The sequence below is a fragment of the Miniopterus schreibersii genome (assembly GCF_964146895.1).
Source record: "Miniopterus schreibersii genome assembly, chromosome: 1".
In the NCBI taxonomy this organism is placed as follows: Eukaryota; Metazoa; Chordata; class Mammalia; order Chiroptera; family Miniopteridae; genus Miniopterus; species Miniopterus schreibersii.
Genome location: NC_138101.1, coordinates 60,234,005 through 60,248,290, shown reverse-complemented (window position 1 = coordinate 60,248,290; position 14,286 = coordinate 60,234,005). Strand labels below are relative to the sequence as shown.

At 35.9% G+C, this 14,286-nt stretch overlaps 1 protein-coding gene across 1 annotated transcript in view; it reads right to left on the bottom strand.

The window, feature by feature from the left end:
• Positions 1 to 14,286, bottom strand: part of METAP1 (methionyl aminopeptidase 1) — a 60,704-nt gene that overhangs the window by 39,426 nt on the left and 6,992 nt on the right. The gene's annotated exons all lie outside the window — the stretch shown is intronic.

Genomic DNA, 14,286 nt, shown 5'->3' with positions numbered 1-14,286 from the left:
ACTGGGAAATGAACCGTGATCTTCTGGATCCTAGGTTGATGCTCAACCACTGAGCCACGCCCGGCCGGGCAGGATTTTCACTCTTAATATTCCAGTTTCAACATCACACAGTAAGTCTTACAATGCAACAAGGCAAGAAAAATAAATTTAAAAGGCACAGACTGGAAAGGAATAAAATTGTCCCCAAAGATGACAATTATCTATATAAAAATATGAAGGGAGAAAAAGCTCCCAGATCTAAAATATCAGTTAGCAAGGTCACAAATACATGATCAACAAACAAAAATCTACTCTATTTTTATATACTGACACTGTATAAATGAAGAATTACACAAAACAATGCCATTTACAATCACTCTTCCCAAAATTAAATAAACAGCATAAATTTAACAAAATGTGCAGGAGCTGTATGCTGAAAACTAAGAAACAATGATTTTTAAGAAAATCAAGTAAGACCTAAATTAATAAAGAAATATCCTGTCTTCAAGCGACGGAAGACTAAACAGGAAAAATATCAATTCTCCCCAAATTCATTTATAAGTTTGAAGTAATTGCAATCCAAATCATAACAGGATTTTTTTAGATATAGAAAAGAATTATTCTAAAATTTATATGAAAAGGCAAACAAACTGGAATAGCTAAAATGATTTTGAAAAAGAATGAAACTGGAGGAATCTTATATTTTTTCTAATTCTACTCTTAAAATAATGTTACTAGGAACTAGTGTTGAATCTTATCAAACACATTTTAATCATCTACAAAAGCAATTATATGTTTTGGTATTTGATATATTATGTTAATAACTTTTCCTATTATTGAATTATTTTTACCTCCCTGAAATAAACTGATTATGGTTGATTATTCTTTTATATACTGTGTAAGTCAACTTGGTCATATTTGTTTTACAAAGGTGTGGTCATTTTATGTCTTTTGATATATAGTGTTGGATATTTTAAATCAGAGTTTTCTTGATCTTTCTTTCCTTTCTACCTGCCATTTAATTATTACTACTAACCCTTATTAATTATTATTACCAACCCTTATTATCTAAATCTCTCAATACATAATAAGAAGCCATTACTTCTACTTCAGAGTCTTGTTTCAAAAATAAAAATAGCCCTGTCATCTTCTTAATGAGTAAAAAGGACCAGGTGGTGAATATCTATAGAAAAAGATTCCCACCAAGCTGGGTTAGCAGGATTTTGTCACCTTCCATCCCATATAATAATAGCCTGTCAGGCCTCCATTCAACATTTGCTAGTGGGGACTCCCATTTGTTGAGAGCCTTTTTTGTGTCAGACAACTTACCTGTGTATCATCGCATTCAGACTTCACACTGATCCTAGGAACTGGATATTACTATTCCCATTTTACAGACAGAAACTAAAGCAGGGAGGGGTTAAATAATTTGACAGCTCAAACAGCTGTTAGGTGACAGAGCTGACATTTGAATACAGGGCTGTCTGGCTCCAAAGTCCACTCTCTTTCCATACAGCTACAGGCTCACAGGGCAGTGCTCTGAAGAAGCAGCAGGTCAGGAAAGGGGGTAAGATACAGGTCTGCACTACCCCCACCCCCAATGCCTTGCCCTATGCATCTCTTACATTTGGCTGCCTCTAAGTTATATCCTTTATAATAATTCAATAAAAATGAAAACAAAAATAATCTAGCAGCAGATAGGGGAGAGAGGAAGAAACAGATGAGATCAAGGTAAAAGACAGAGTTAAGAGAAAATACTAAATAAACAATTTTAACTTAGATTTTTAAAAATACAAATATGAAAAATATAAACATTTCTCAGTATATCATAAAAATTGAAAAGGGGATAGAGTCAAAGGAAAAAACAGAAGATTGGTATTATCAAGCAGAATCATATTTACAACTTAAACATTCTACCAAAGATTAAATGTTTTCATTCACAGAGCTTATATCATTGTATGTTAATTCTCTTACCAGCAGTAATTCCTTATTAGACACTATAGTAACCCATGTTATCAAGCACAGGAAAATAGAATGTTCCTACTGAATTCTGCCAAATAATATGCTGATTAAGAGATGTACCATGTACCTTGAAAAATCCTGGGGCTACGTAGCGATTGAGCCTGAGGAAGTAGATAAATTGAGGGGTTGGGGAGGCAGGCGCCCCTCACTTTAAATTCTTGGCAACTAACATGTATTACCTATATATTTTTAATGATTTTAGAGAGAGGAAGGAAGAGAGAAACATCAATGTGAGAGAGAAATATCAATCGGTTGCCTCCCACATGTGCCCCAACTGGGGATCGAACCCACAACCTGGGTATGTGCCATGACCTGGAATCAAACCCACCACCTCTTGGTGTACAGGACAATGTTCCAAACCAAGAGAGCCACACTGGCCAGGGCTGTATTACCTTTTTTAATTAAAAAAAATTATTACTATAACAAATAGCATCACAACTATACTGAGTAGAATTTAACCATCTTGATGCATCAGCAGCTCCCAGAAAAGACTTCCATAAACAGGGTAAACTTGCGAACTTGTTAACTGAACTACTGAAAAGTTTAAATGCTAAGCAAGTCACACTGTTATATTACTAATCCTTTACCTTGGTAAAATGCAACCTTTAAATAATAAAAATGAGCAAACACTGTCAAATGTTATACAGCATGGTTTTTTAATCCCTCCTGGTGGGTTACAAGGAAGTCCTTCCTTCCCCATTTTCAAATAAAGAAAACAAAATAAAACAAAAAAATACCTGCTTATTCTGGAAGATCTACTAAACAAGAGAGAGAGGAAGGAATACATATACATATATCAAATAATTATGTTGTATACCTTAAACTTACACATTATTATATGTCAATTATTTCTCAATAAAACTAGGGGGAAAATGTCGAAAGAGATGACTTGGTATGGGGAGGTGAGGATTATAGAATATTTGACTCTAAGTCATGTGCATGCCTTTACAAGAATCAAAACCATATTTTAAAAATTACAATTAGGCCCTGGCCAGTGTGGCTCAGTTGGTTGGGTATCATCCCATGCACCAAAAGGTGGCAGGTTCAATTCTCAGTGAGGGCATGTACCTGGGTTTCGGGCTTGATCCCAAGTACGGGTTTGCAGGAGGTAGCCAGTGAAGTGTTTCATTTTCACTTCGATGGCTCTCTCTCCCTCTCCCTTCCTCTCTCTCTATCAATAAAAATTCTTTTAAAAAATTCAAAAATTATAATTAGTACAATCTCTAAAATGTACAGTGCATACATATTAAGGTTCATTTCCTACAGGCAGTATTTTAAGTTGAACGCCATTTTCCAGCTGCATGGCGATTCCATCTAAAAAACTTTTCTTCTTCTGAGTTGCATCTTGTCTCTTGAAGCAGACATTATACCAATTAATGCAGCAGTAAGGCTCACAGTGTGACTAGACCGTTACTCTCTGCCCTACAATTGAGTATCTCCACAGTGGCCAAAACATAGAGCCCAACTCTTTCAACCTCTTCCCTGGGGCACATGAGCCTTCTGTTGAACTAGGCTTGACAGACTAGCCTCCAGAGAAACCACCAGACTACTTTCTTTCCTATCAATCTTATTACCCTTCAAACATTGCTGTCTTCAGTGACCCACCCCTTACAGTGGGTATGTCTACACATTCACCATTATTTGTTGATTGTTCCTAGTTTCTCCACTCAGAAAGTAATGTCATTTACAACAACATCTAGAACCCAATCATCAAATGTTCCTCAATTTTAAGTAAACAAAGACTTTCCTAATTACAAATGTTTGCCATCTGGAGTGTATCAGAGTAGGTTCCAAACAGTTTTTTTCCATCCCTCTTGATCACAGAACTTTTTAAAAAAGAAATCTAGAGCAATCTTCAGTATTTAAGACAGAAAAAAAAGTTGCTCTGACTGAGACAGGAGCAGGAAGCTGGTGCCATCTTCACTTGTACTTATTTCCATATGTGTAATTCAAACCTCACACTTAATCAGATGTTCTTCTGTCCTCCATTCAAACTGTAACTTCCTTCAACACAGAGGATGACAATAACTGATTTTAAATACCATCTTTTCTGTAAAACTCTTGCCCCCTCCCAGTGGAAAGTGACACTTCTTCTAAACCCTTTAGCATTCACTGTCTCTACAATTCAGTTAATAATCTATTCCATTATAATCTCTACTGTTGATTTTATTTTCTCAGGTAAACACTGAACAAACTAAAAGCAGTATAAGTTTTTTAAAGACACTATATTTCAAAACCCCTCTCCCTCCTCATTTTGTGGTGGGCAGACTAAAAAACCCAGGATAATGTGTAAAGACCAACATTTAGGACACACTTCAAGCATTCACGGAAAATTACTCTTTTCATATCTACTCTGAAGAGTCATAAGCTATGGACCAATTTCGAAACTTAAAAATAATCATCCTTGCCTGGCCACGCGTGGCTCAGTGGTTGAGCATCAATCTAGGATCCAGGCGATTGGGGTTCAATTCCCGGTCAGGGCATATGCCCAGGTTTCGGGCTGGATCCCCAGTCAGGGGTGTGCAGGAGGCAGCCGATGAATGACTCCCCCCCTCATCATTGGTGTTTCTATCTCTCTCTCTCTCCCTCTCCTTTCCTCTCTCTGAAATCAATAAAGATACATTTAAAAAAAATAAAAAATAATCATCCTTGATTCTACTTCAGCAAAGAACGCTTTCAACAAGATTAAGAACATACTCTTGAAAAAGCAGAATATGCTTTACATTTTTCAAAGTACTTGATATTCAACTCTGTCCCACATCAATTTTTCTCCCAAATGTATTTTCAATGTAGTCATTATCAACTAACATTCTGAAATTCCGCACATTCACTGAAAAGTAGCTATCCAAATAGCTTCATGTTTTCCTTAGAGGATTTCATGGTGCTTATATGTGACTCATGAAATTTACATCAAATCCCAGCTTTTTAATAAGAGGACTAATAGGCTTACTCTCATTAAATCAACTGGAGAACTGCCTCACAAAACAGCTTAATTAACTAATTGCTTGTATTTCACGATATATGAGGATTCAAATAAGTGAAGAAACTAAAATTCTCACCTACATAAGAATACTCACCTTCCTCTTCCTTGCTGAGCCCATGAAGCAACCGGTTCATGGCCTTCAAAATGACTGATGACATCAAGAACATCCCCAAATCTCCTAATAGCTCTTGAAGGCTCAACAGTGTCCCTTTCCTAATCCACAATCCCACTCTTTCCTCTCCTATTCACCAGGCAATCTTTCCCTCCTTATTTCTGCAAAATGTACCAATAACCTAACCAAATTAGATTTAGAGTTCCCCAAACTCCAGACTTTCCTTTCCTTTGTACAACCTGGTCTATCTGCTCCTGACACTCACCTTCACATATGTATCCTCAGAAGCTTTACCTATCCCTTCAGGTCCATTTCAAACGCTGCCTTCTCCATAAAGTGTCTGCACTGCACACCCCCACCCCCAAGCCTAACAGGTCACACATGTATTTATTCAGTACTCCTTGAGAGCACTTTGTCTTACTGCCTTATTCTCCACCTATTTAATAGCTACAAAGCACTGTCTATTGATTATCTTTTATAAATAGTAGGTAAAACTTTTATTTTCACCCCAAGAGAACACTTTTTCTTTACTACCAACAGGTATCTACCAATTTTAGGAGCTGATATAGGGTAGTGTGGTTCTCAGTCCTGCGACATATTAGAATCACCTGGAAAGTTTTTCTTTAAAAATACACATGCTGTTTCCCCGCCTCAAATTAAGTCAAATTCTCTGAGAATAAGCTATATAGGTGATTCTTATTTATTTTCAGGATTGTGAATCACTGGAGAGTGAAAAAGTTCCACCAGAGGGAAGAGATCTGTATTTTCATTTCACTGCCAGAACAAGTCATTTCCTATTTTACTCTTCTTATCTAATTAGCCCCAGTATCTCCCACTCTATGTTAGGCCCACTGACTTGCCAAACTATCAAAACAACTTCCCAACTGGTTTTCCCACATAGACCCTCTTTCTTCTCTCCCTAGTCTTTTCCTATTCTGAACCATCCTACAGATTGTTGCTAGAATTAACAATAATGGCTTGCATAACGAGACCACCTACCCACTCTTACCTCTTTAAGAACCTGTATTATCTTCCTCTTTTCCACCATGTCAAAACTAAAATCAATTCATGTTGATAAGGGGATGAGCAAATGGGTACAACAGCAATGTTAATGAAAGTGCTGAGGTGGTACTGAGAAGGCTACAGGTATCAAAATATAGCATGCATTATAAATACTTAATACATAAAAACATATATGGGGCAGAAGTAGGCTTACAGTTGTTTGTATGGGAAATAAAACAATAATCAACAAATAATAATAATGCAAGAATAAACTCTTGTGTTTCATGTACTCACAACTGTAAACCTACTTTTGCCCCAACCTGTATACTCACACACAAAAACATACTTTGATCCATTAACTCCACTTCCAGGAATTTAACCAAAGAAAATAACCTGACAAATGAGCAAAGATAAATGCAAATTAAATGCTCACTACAGCATTTATAATTGTGAAAAATTAAAGAGAATTTAGGTATCTATCAATATAAAGTAGGTTAGATAAATTACGGTTCGACACTGTAGGTAAATTCTACAGTCATTAAAAGTAATGGTATTAACCTTAGATGCGGGCATACAAAGAGGTCTAACAATGGTTTAGGTTTTAGAAAGGCAAATTAAAAGGAAAATGGGAAAATCCACAAATAGTGAGGAAATTAAACAATGCACTCTAAAACAACCAATGGGGGTCAAAGAGGAAGACACAAGGGAAATTAGAAAACGTGTTGAGACAGATGAAAACAAAATATCCAACATACCAAATACACAATATACCAACACTTATGGAATGCAGCAAAAGCAATGCTCGAGGAAGTTTATAGCTATAAACACACAGATTAAAAAAGATCTCAAATTAACAACTTAACTTCACACCTAGAGGAAACAGAAAGAGAACTAAATCTAAAACTAGCACTCTTTCATGATAAAAATACTCAACAAAGTAGAAACAGAAGAGACTACCTCAACGTAATAAAAGCCAAATGTGAAAAAACTGACAGCTAACATCACAGTCAACGGTGAAAGAATGAAAGTTTTTCCTGTTAAGACCAGGAACAAGGAAAGGATGCCTGCTCTCATCACTTCTATTCAACTTATTATTGGAAGTCTTACCCAGAGCAATTAGGCAAGAAAAAGACATAAAAGTAAAATTATCTTTGTTCACAGAGGACATCATTTTATATGTAGAAAACTTCTAAAGATTCTAAAGTAAAAAACTGTTACAATAAATAAAATCAGTAGAGTTGCAGGACACAAAATCAGCACACAAAAATGAATTGTGCTTCTGTACATGAAAACTGGAAAAGTTAATTAAGGAAACAACTCCATTAAAAACAGCATCAAAAATAATAAAATACTTAGAAATAAATCTAACAAAGAAAGTGAAAGAGCCCAGCTGGTGTGTCTCAGTGGGTTAGAGCGTTGTCCAGTGGGTTCGTTTCCAGGTCAGGCCCCAGTCGGGGCACAGGTATGTGCAGGAGGCAACCAATCGGTTTTTCTCTCTCTCGCTTGCTCTCTCTTTTTCTCCCTCCTCCCTTTCACTATCTCTGAAATCAATGGAAAAAAATATCCTTGGGTGTGGATATTAAAAAAAAAAAAAAAAAGAGGTGAGAGACTTGTACACTGAAAATTACAAAACATTCCTGAAAGAAATTAAAAGGCACAAATTAATGGAAAGATGTGTCATGTTTATGGATTGAAAGAGTAAATATTATTAAGATGTCAATACTATCCAAGCAATCTACAGATTCAACACAATCCCTATCAAACACCAAAAAAATTTTTTGCAGAAATTGAAAAAAATCATTCTAAAATTCATATGGAACATTAAGGTACCCCAAACAGTCAAAACAATTTCAAAAAAGAACAAAGTTGGAAGACTCACACTTCTTTATTTCAAAACACATTACAAAGCTACAATAATCAAAATGGTATGGCACTGCCATAAAGACATATCTAGACTAATGGAATAGAATGCAGTCCAGAAGTAAACCCTCACGTATATTCAAGTTATCTTTGACAAGGGTGCCAAGACCATTCAATGTGGAAAGGGCAGTCTTCAACAAATGGTGGTGGGAAAACTGATATCCACAAGCAAAAGAATGATGTTTGACCCTTATCTTACACTGTATATAAAAATTACCTCAAAATGGATTAAAGACCTAAATGTAAGGCCCAAAACTATAAAACTCCTATAAGAAAACATATGAGAAACGCTTCATGACATTGGACATGTCAATGATTTCTTGCACGACACCAAAAGAACAGAGAACAAAAGCAAAAGTAGATAAGTGGGGACTATATCAAACTTTAAGACTTTTGCTCATCAAAGGACACAATCAACAGGGAAGAGGCAATCTATGGAATGGAAAAAAAATTTTGCAAATCCTATATCTGGGGTTAATATCCAGAATATACAAAGACTCTTACAACTCAACAAGAAAAAAAATAAAATAACCTGATAAAAATATGGGCAAAGGACTTGAACAGACACTTCTCAAAAAATGATACACAAATGGCCAATAAGCATATGAAAGGTACTCAACATCACTAATCATCAGAGAAATATAAATCAAAACCACAATGAGATACCATTTCACACCCTCTAAATATCTACTATCAAAAAACCCCTGAAAATATCAAGTATTGGCCTGGCCGGGTGTGGCTCAGCAGATGAGCATCAACCTACGATCCAGGAGATCACGGTTCGATCCCCGATCAGGGCACATGCCCGGGTTGTGGGCTCAATCCCCAGCGTGGGGCATGCAGGAGGCAGCCAATCAATGACTCTCTCATCATTGATGTTTCTATCTCTCTCTTCCTTTCTCTCTGAAGTCAAAAAAAGAAAATAAGTATTGGTGGGGATTTAGAGAAGTTGTGACCCTTGTAGATTGTTGGTGGGATTGGTGGGATTGTAAACCACTATATAAACCACACTGGGATGGTGCAATGCTATGAGAAACAGCATGATGGTTCCTCAAAAAATTAAAAATAGAACCACTTAATGATCCAGCAATTCCACTTCTAGATATATATCTAAAATAATTGAAAGCAAGGTCAAAAAGATATCTGGATGCCCATATTCACAGGAGCACTATTTACAATAGCCAAGAGGTGGAAGCAACCCAAGTGTCCATCAAAGGATGAACAGGTCAACAAAATGTGGTATATACACACCATGGAATACCCTGCAGCCTTAAAAAGGAAGGAAATCCTGTCACTTGCTACAACATGGATGAACCTTGAGGACACTGTGTTAAGTGAAATAAGGCAGTCACAAAAGGACAACTACTATATCATTCCACTTGTATGAGGTATCTAAAATAGTCAAATTTATAGATACAGAAAGTAGAATGGTGACTACTTTCTGTAGGGCTGGGAGGAAGGAGCAAAGCAGAGTTGCTGTTTAATGCGTATAGAGCTTCATTCAGTTCTGTAGGATGAAAAAGTTCTGGAGAGCTAGCTATTCTACAACAATGTAAATATACTTAATGCTGTTGAAGAGTGCACTTAAAAATAGTTAAGATAGTCAAGTTTACACGTGTTTTTATCACAATAAGAAAAAAGGCAAACACTTTCTAAAACAACGTAAGTTACAAAACTGTGCAGCTGCACCTAAAACTAATAAAAAAAAAATACTGAATGTAAACTGAAACTGAAAAATAAAAAATTTGATACATCTTTAAAAAGCAATGATCCCATTTTTGTTTTGAAAAAATAAAAACAACAGGTAACATTTGAGCGTGCACTACTACCACAAATGTACTACTATCATGCCAACCACAGGATTTAGGCACTTGTTATGTATTAAATTATTCTTCACAACCACTTTAAGAGAGGTAGATACTATTATTACTATCCCATTTCACAGATGAGAAAGCTGAGACTCAGACAGATTAATTAACATGCCCAAAAAACACATAGCTAATTAATGGCAATACCAAGTTTGAAATACAGGCCTTCTTCAGACAGTATCCATGCTCTTAACCTCTCTATAATACATACATAGAAGTCTGGAAAGATAATAAACCAAATTGCTAACATTCTTTTAGGGGATGATCATGATAGAGTTTTCACTTTAATCACTTCTGTTTTATATTTATACAAAGACCATGCACTGCTTTTTATAACGAAAAACAAAAGGAGATATTTACTTTTTGAAAAAAAATACTCAACGGGACAGGACGGTCTCTACCCCTACAAACAATCATTTCATTTCTTTGTATTTCTGTTCTTGGGACTCTTTACTACAGTAAAGCTAATCTGCTGTAACACATATGCCTCAGCTTGCTATTACCACAAACACATCCTTTCTCTGGAGAGAATGTCCTCTCCTTCCCCTAATACAAACCTTTTTATCTTTAATTTATCAAAATCCAATTCTTAACTGTCTACTTCAGGAGGCCTTCTAGGACCTGTCCCTACCTGCACCGTTTTTTTACCTATTTAGTATGCTGCTATGAAAAACTGCGCTTTTGTATACTCCATAGAGCCATCAGCAAAGTTCCTGAAGATGTCACTACCCTTCTCCCAGAGGCAAGGACACTACAGTAGCATGGAGCATACTTAGCACCCAGATCTAGATTTATAAAGACATTCCTACCAGAAACAGGGGCTCCTTGGAGACAGGACTGATTCCAAATCTGAAACAGGGAAACTACAAATCTGATTTGTCTTGTGCCAGAAAGCCAGGAAGCAATCAGAGACTAATGGAGGAGGGTCAAAAGGATACAGAAGCCACTTTGAAGATGGTACCACTGACGAACATTAAAAAGAATAGGACTGTAACTGATTTTAATGTTTAATGAAGGAAAAAAGCCCAAAGGTCCCTAAACTGAAAAATGAGAAAACAACAATAAACATCTGTGACCAATGGAAGTGACCAGCACTGTACATTACCATTACCTGTCTTTTTAGTAGGAATATTATATTGCCATTTTTAGGTACAATATAGTTTAGTCACCAGTTGATGAGGGAAAACCCTTACAGGTAAAAATAATCAGCTATTAGATATCAATGGGGATTGGGTAGGGGTGAGGATCACCTTTTATAACCCACACTGAAATAATTATCAGGCAAGGATCATCATGGATGCTAAAACCACTAGGAGAAAGACTGTTGGGGAAATGTGCATGTTCATAATGCCAAAGTACCATCTACAGATTACATGGTAATTGCAAAGTAAAAAATATGTGTTTACAACGGTGATCTGGTAGCAACCTCCTGTGATCAATCAAATTTAGCACCACTGGACAACCAGGCATTCTATGTCTACTAATGTGATATGATATAAAATACACAGCATCACCTATGAGTCTTCTTAGAATCTTGACAGAATCTAATTAGGCCTCTGGACCTAATTTCTGGCTTGCAGAAAATACAGAGAATAAAAGAAATTTTAAAGACACTATGAGGAAATAATCAGATAATTGAAAATGTATGACATTCTACCAACTGACTAGTGTCTTCAAAAATTATTATCATGCCTGGCCGGCTTGGCTCAGTGGTTGAGCATCGACCCATGAACTAAGGGGTCACCAGTTCCATTCCCAGTCAGGACACATGGCGGGCTGTGGGCTCCATCCCCCGCAAGGGGAGTGCAGGAGGCAATCGATCCATGTTTCTCTCTCATTGATATTTCCACTTCTCTATCCCTCTCCCTTCCTCTCTCTCTAAAATCAATAAAAACATATTTTTAAAAAAATGAACACTATGAAAATAAAAATGAGAGGACTGTTCTAAATTAAGAGACTAAGACATAACAACCAAATGCTATTTGTGAACTTTGATAGGATATTGATTCCAAAAAATAACCAAAACCAAAAGTACAACTATTAAAGATGCTTAGTGGATAATTGAGGAAGTTGAATAGGACTCTTAGATTAATTTTCTTAAATTTAATCATAGCATTGCAGTTAAGAAGAGTGTCTTTTTCATCAGAAGGTGCATGCTGAATATTTAACAGGTGTGGTTATCATGTTGAATGACTTACTCTCAAATGTTTCAATAAAAGCATACACACACAAATGCAACACACAAGTACACATAAATGAAGCAAATAGAGTAAATGTTAATTTAGGTGATGGGTATACTACAATTAGTTACAACAGTCTTCCTTACACTTCTCTGTGTTTAAAATTTTTCACAACAAAAATCAAGGGGAACTCAATAAAGTTGTAAAATAACTGAAGGGAAAAAAATAGCTCCTTGTGTATAACTTTCACTTAGCACTTCCTTGTCATTTATCTTTTTAAAAGACTTTCTGTCAGTACAAGTAACCATAAGCCCCTTGAGAACAGTTACATTTTGGCAAGTTTACACATACAAAAATAGCCCAATGCATGTTATTCAGAAGTAACACAAAAGACCAGACTGGCAAAAATCAAAATGTCTGCCAATATGAAGTCTTAGCTAAGATAAGGAAAATAAAGTTTCTGATGATAGATGTATAAGCACAATCACACTGGAAAACATTTTAGCACCACCAAAATAAAGCTGAACACATACATATCCTATGACCCAACATTTTTCTCCTAGATGTATACCCCAAGACACTCTTGCACACAGGCACTAGGAGTTAGGTACAAGAACATTTAGAGCAGAACTGTTTATAACAGCAAAACCCTGAAACAACCCAAACTGCCATTAGCAAAGGGATGTAAATTATGTAGTAAATTATGATATACAAATTCATTGGAATACCATACGACAATGAAAATGAATGAACTAGAGCTATGTGCGACATGGATGAATCTCAAGAACATAATGTTAAAATTAGAAAGGAAGTTGCTGAAGAATACTCGCAGTGATTTCATTTATAAAAATTTCAAAAATATCAAAACAAATAATGCATTATCTAGGACATTAAACATATGGAAAAGCAAATGAATGATAAACACAAAATTCAGGATAAAGGAGTACACCTCAGGGTGAGGGACATATAGGAGCCTTCTAGTTTTACTGGTTAATTCTTTTCAATAAGTTGTTGGGTCATAGGATAAGTATGTGTTCAGCTTTATTTTGGTGGTGCCAAAATGTTTTCCAGTGTGACTGTACTTATACACCTATCATCAGAAACTTTATTGTAAACAGGCATCTACTGTATCACGTTTCTACTGTATCATTTTGAATGATTTACTATTAGTTCTTTATTCTACTCAACATCTAACAAAAACAATTTAGTAAAAAAAAAAAAAAATTACTTATACATAAAAATCCTGACTTTAAGGTACTTAAGACCTCAATTCAAAAGGAATACTAAATTATTCGTGTAATAACTGCATTCATATTTTTCTCTACATTTGTTTAATAGTAAACAATGCAAAGTTATTGGTATTCAAATAGTCAAATCTGCCCAGCCAGGAGTGGCTCAGTGGCTGAGCATCGACCTAGGATCCAGGCGATCGGGGTTCAATTCCCGGTCAGGGCACATGCCCAGGTTGAGGGCTGCAGCCGATCAATGACTCTCTCATCATTGATGTTTCTATCTCTCTCTCTCTCTCCCTTCCTCTCTCTGAAATCAATAAAGATATATTTAAAAAACAAAACAACAACAAATAGTCAAATCCATCACTACCACCAATTAGTGAAATAATCAGGAATAAAATAAATCCCATTTGGAAAAAAAAAAAGCCATGCCCTATTCAGGAAAAAAACCAAAAACCTCTGCCATGTCTAAAACAGTACATTTACCTATTTTACTGAATGATTTAAGCTCATAGCTTGATGAATGCAACTCTGATGCAAAGAGTTGCCCTTTTGTACCTTTTATCAAGACAGAATCATTAAATGCAGGTTCACAATATGGAGAAGTCTCTGTTGCTTGCCACTTTATGATAAGGAAATTGCTAAAGTCATAATTTCACTTATCATTTAAACCCTATCCACTCTTTAGACTGAGACATGAGCTTATGACTCAGGTAAATGCCACATTAGCAGACCCAGCTGACAGGATTTTTAGGAATACTTTCCCACAGATATGGCACCACTCTGATACCAGGAAGAATTCCCTACTGAACTCTGCAATAAAACAGCAAGTTCCTGGGGACAAAAATGGAATAGAAATTTTTTTTTTGGTTAATGATAAGAACACTTTAACGTGAGATCTAACTTCTTAACAAATTTAAGTGTCAGTACAATTTTCATTGTTGTTGGTACAATGATGAATAGCAGACATCTAGAGCTTATTCACCTT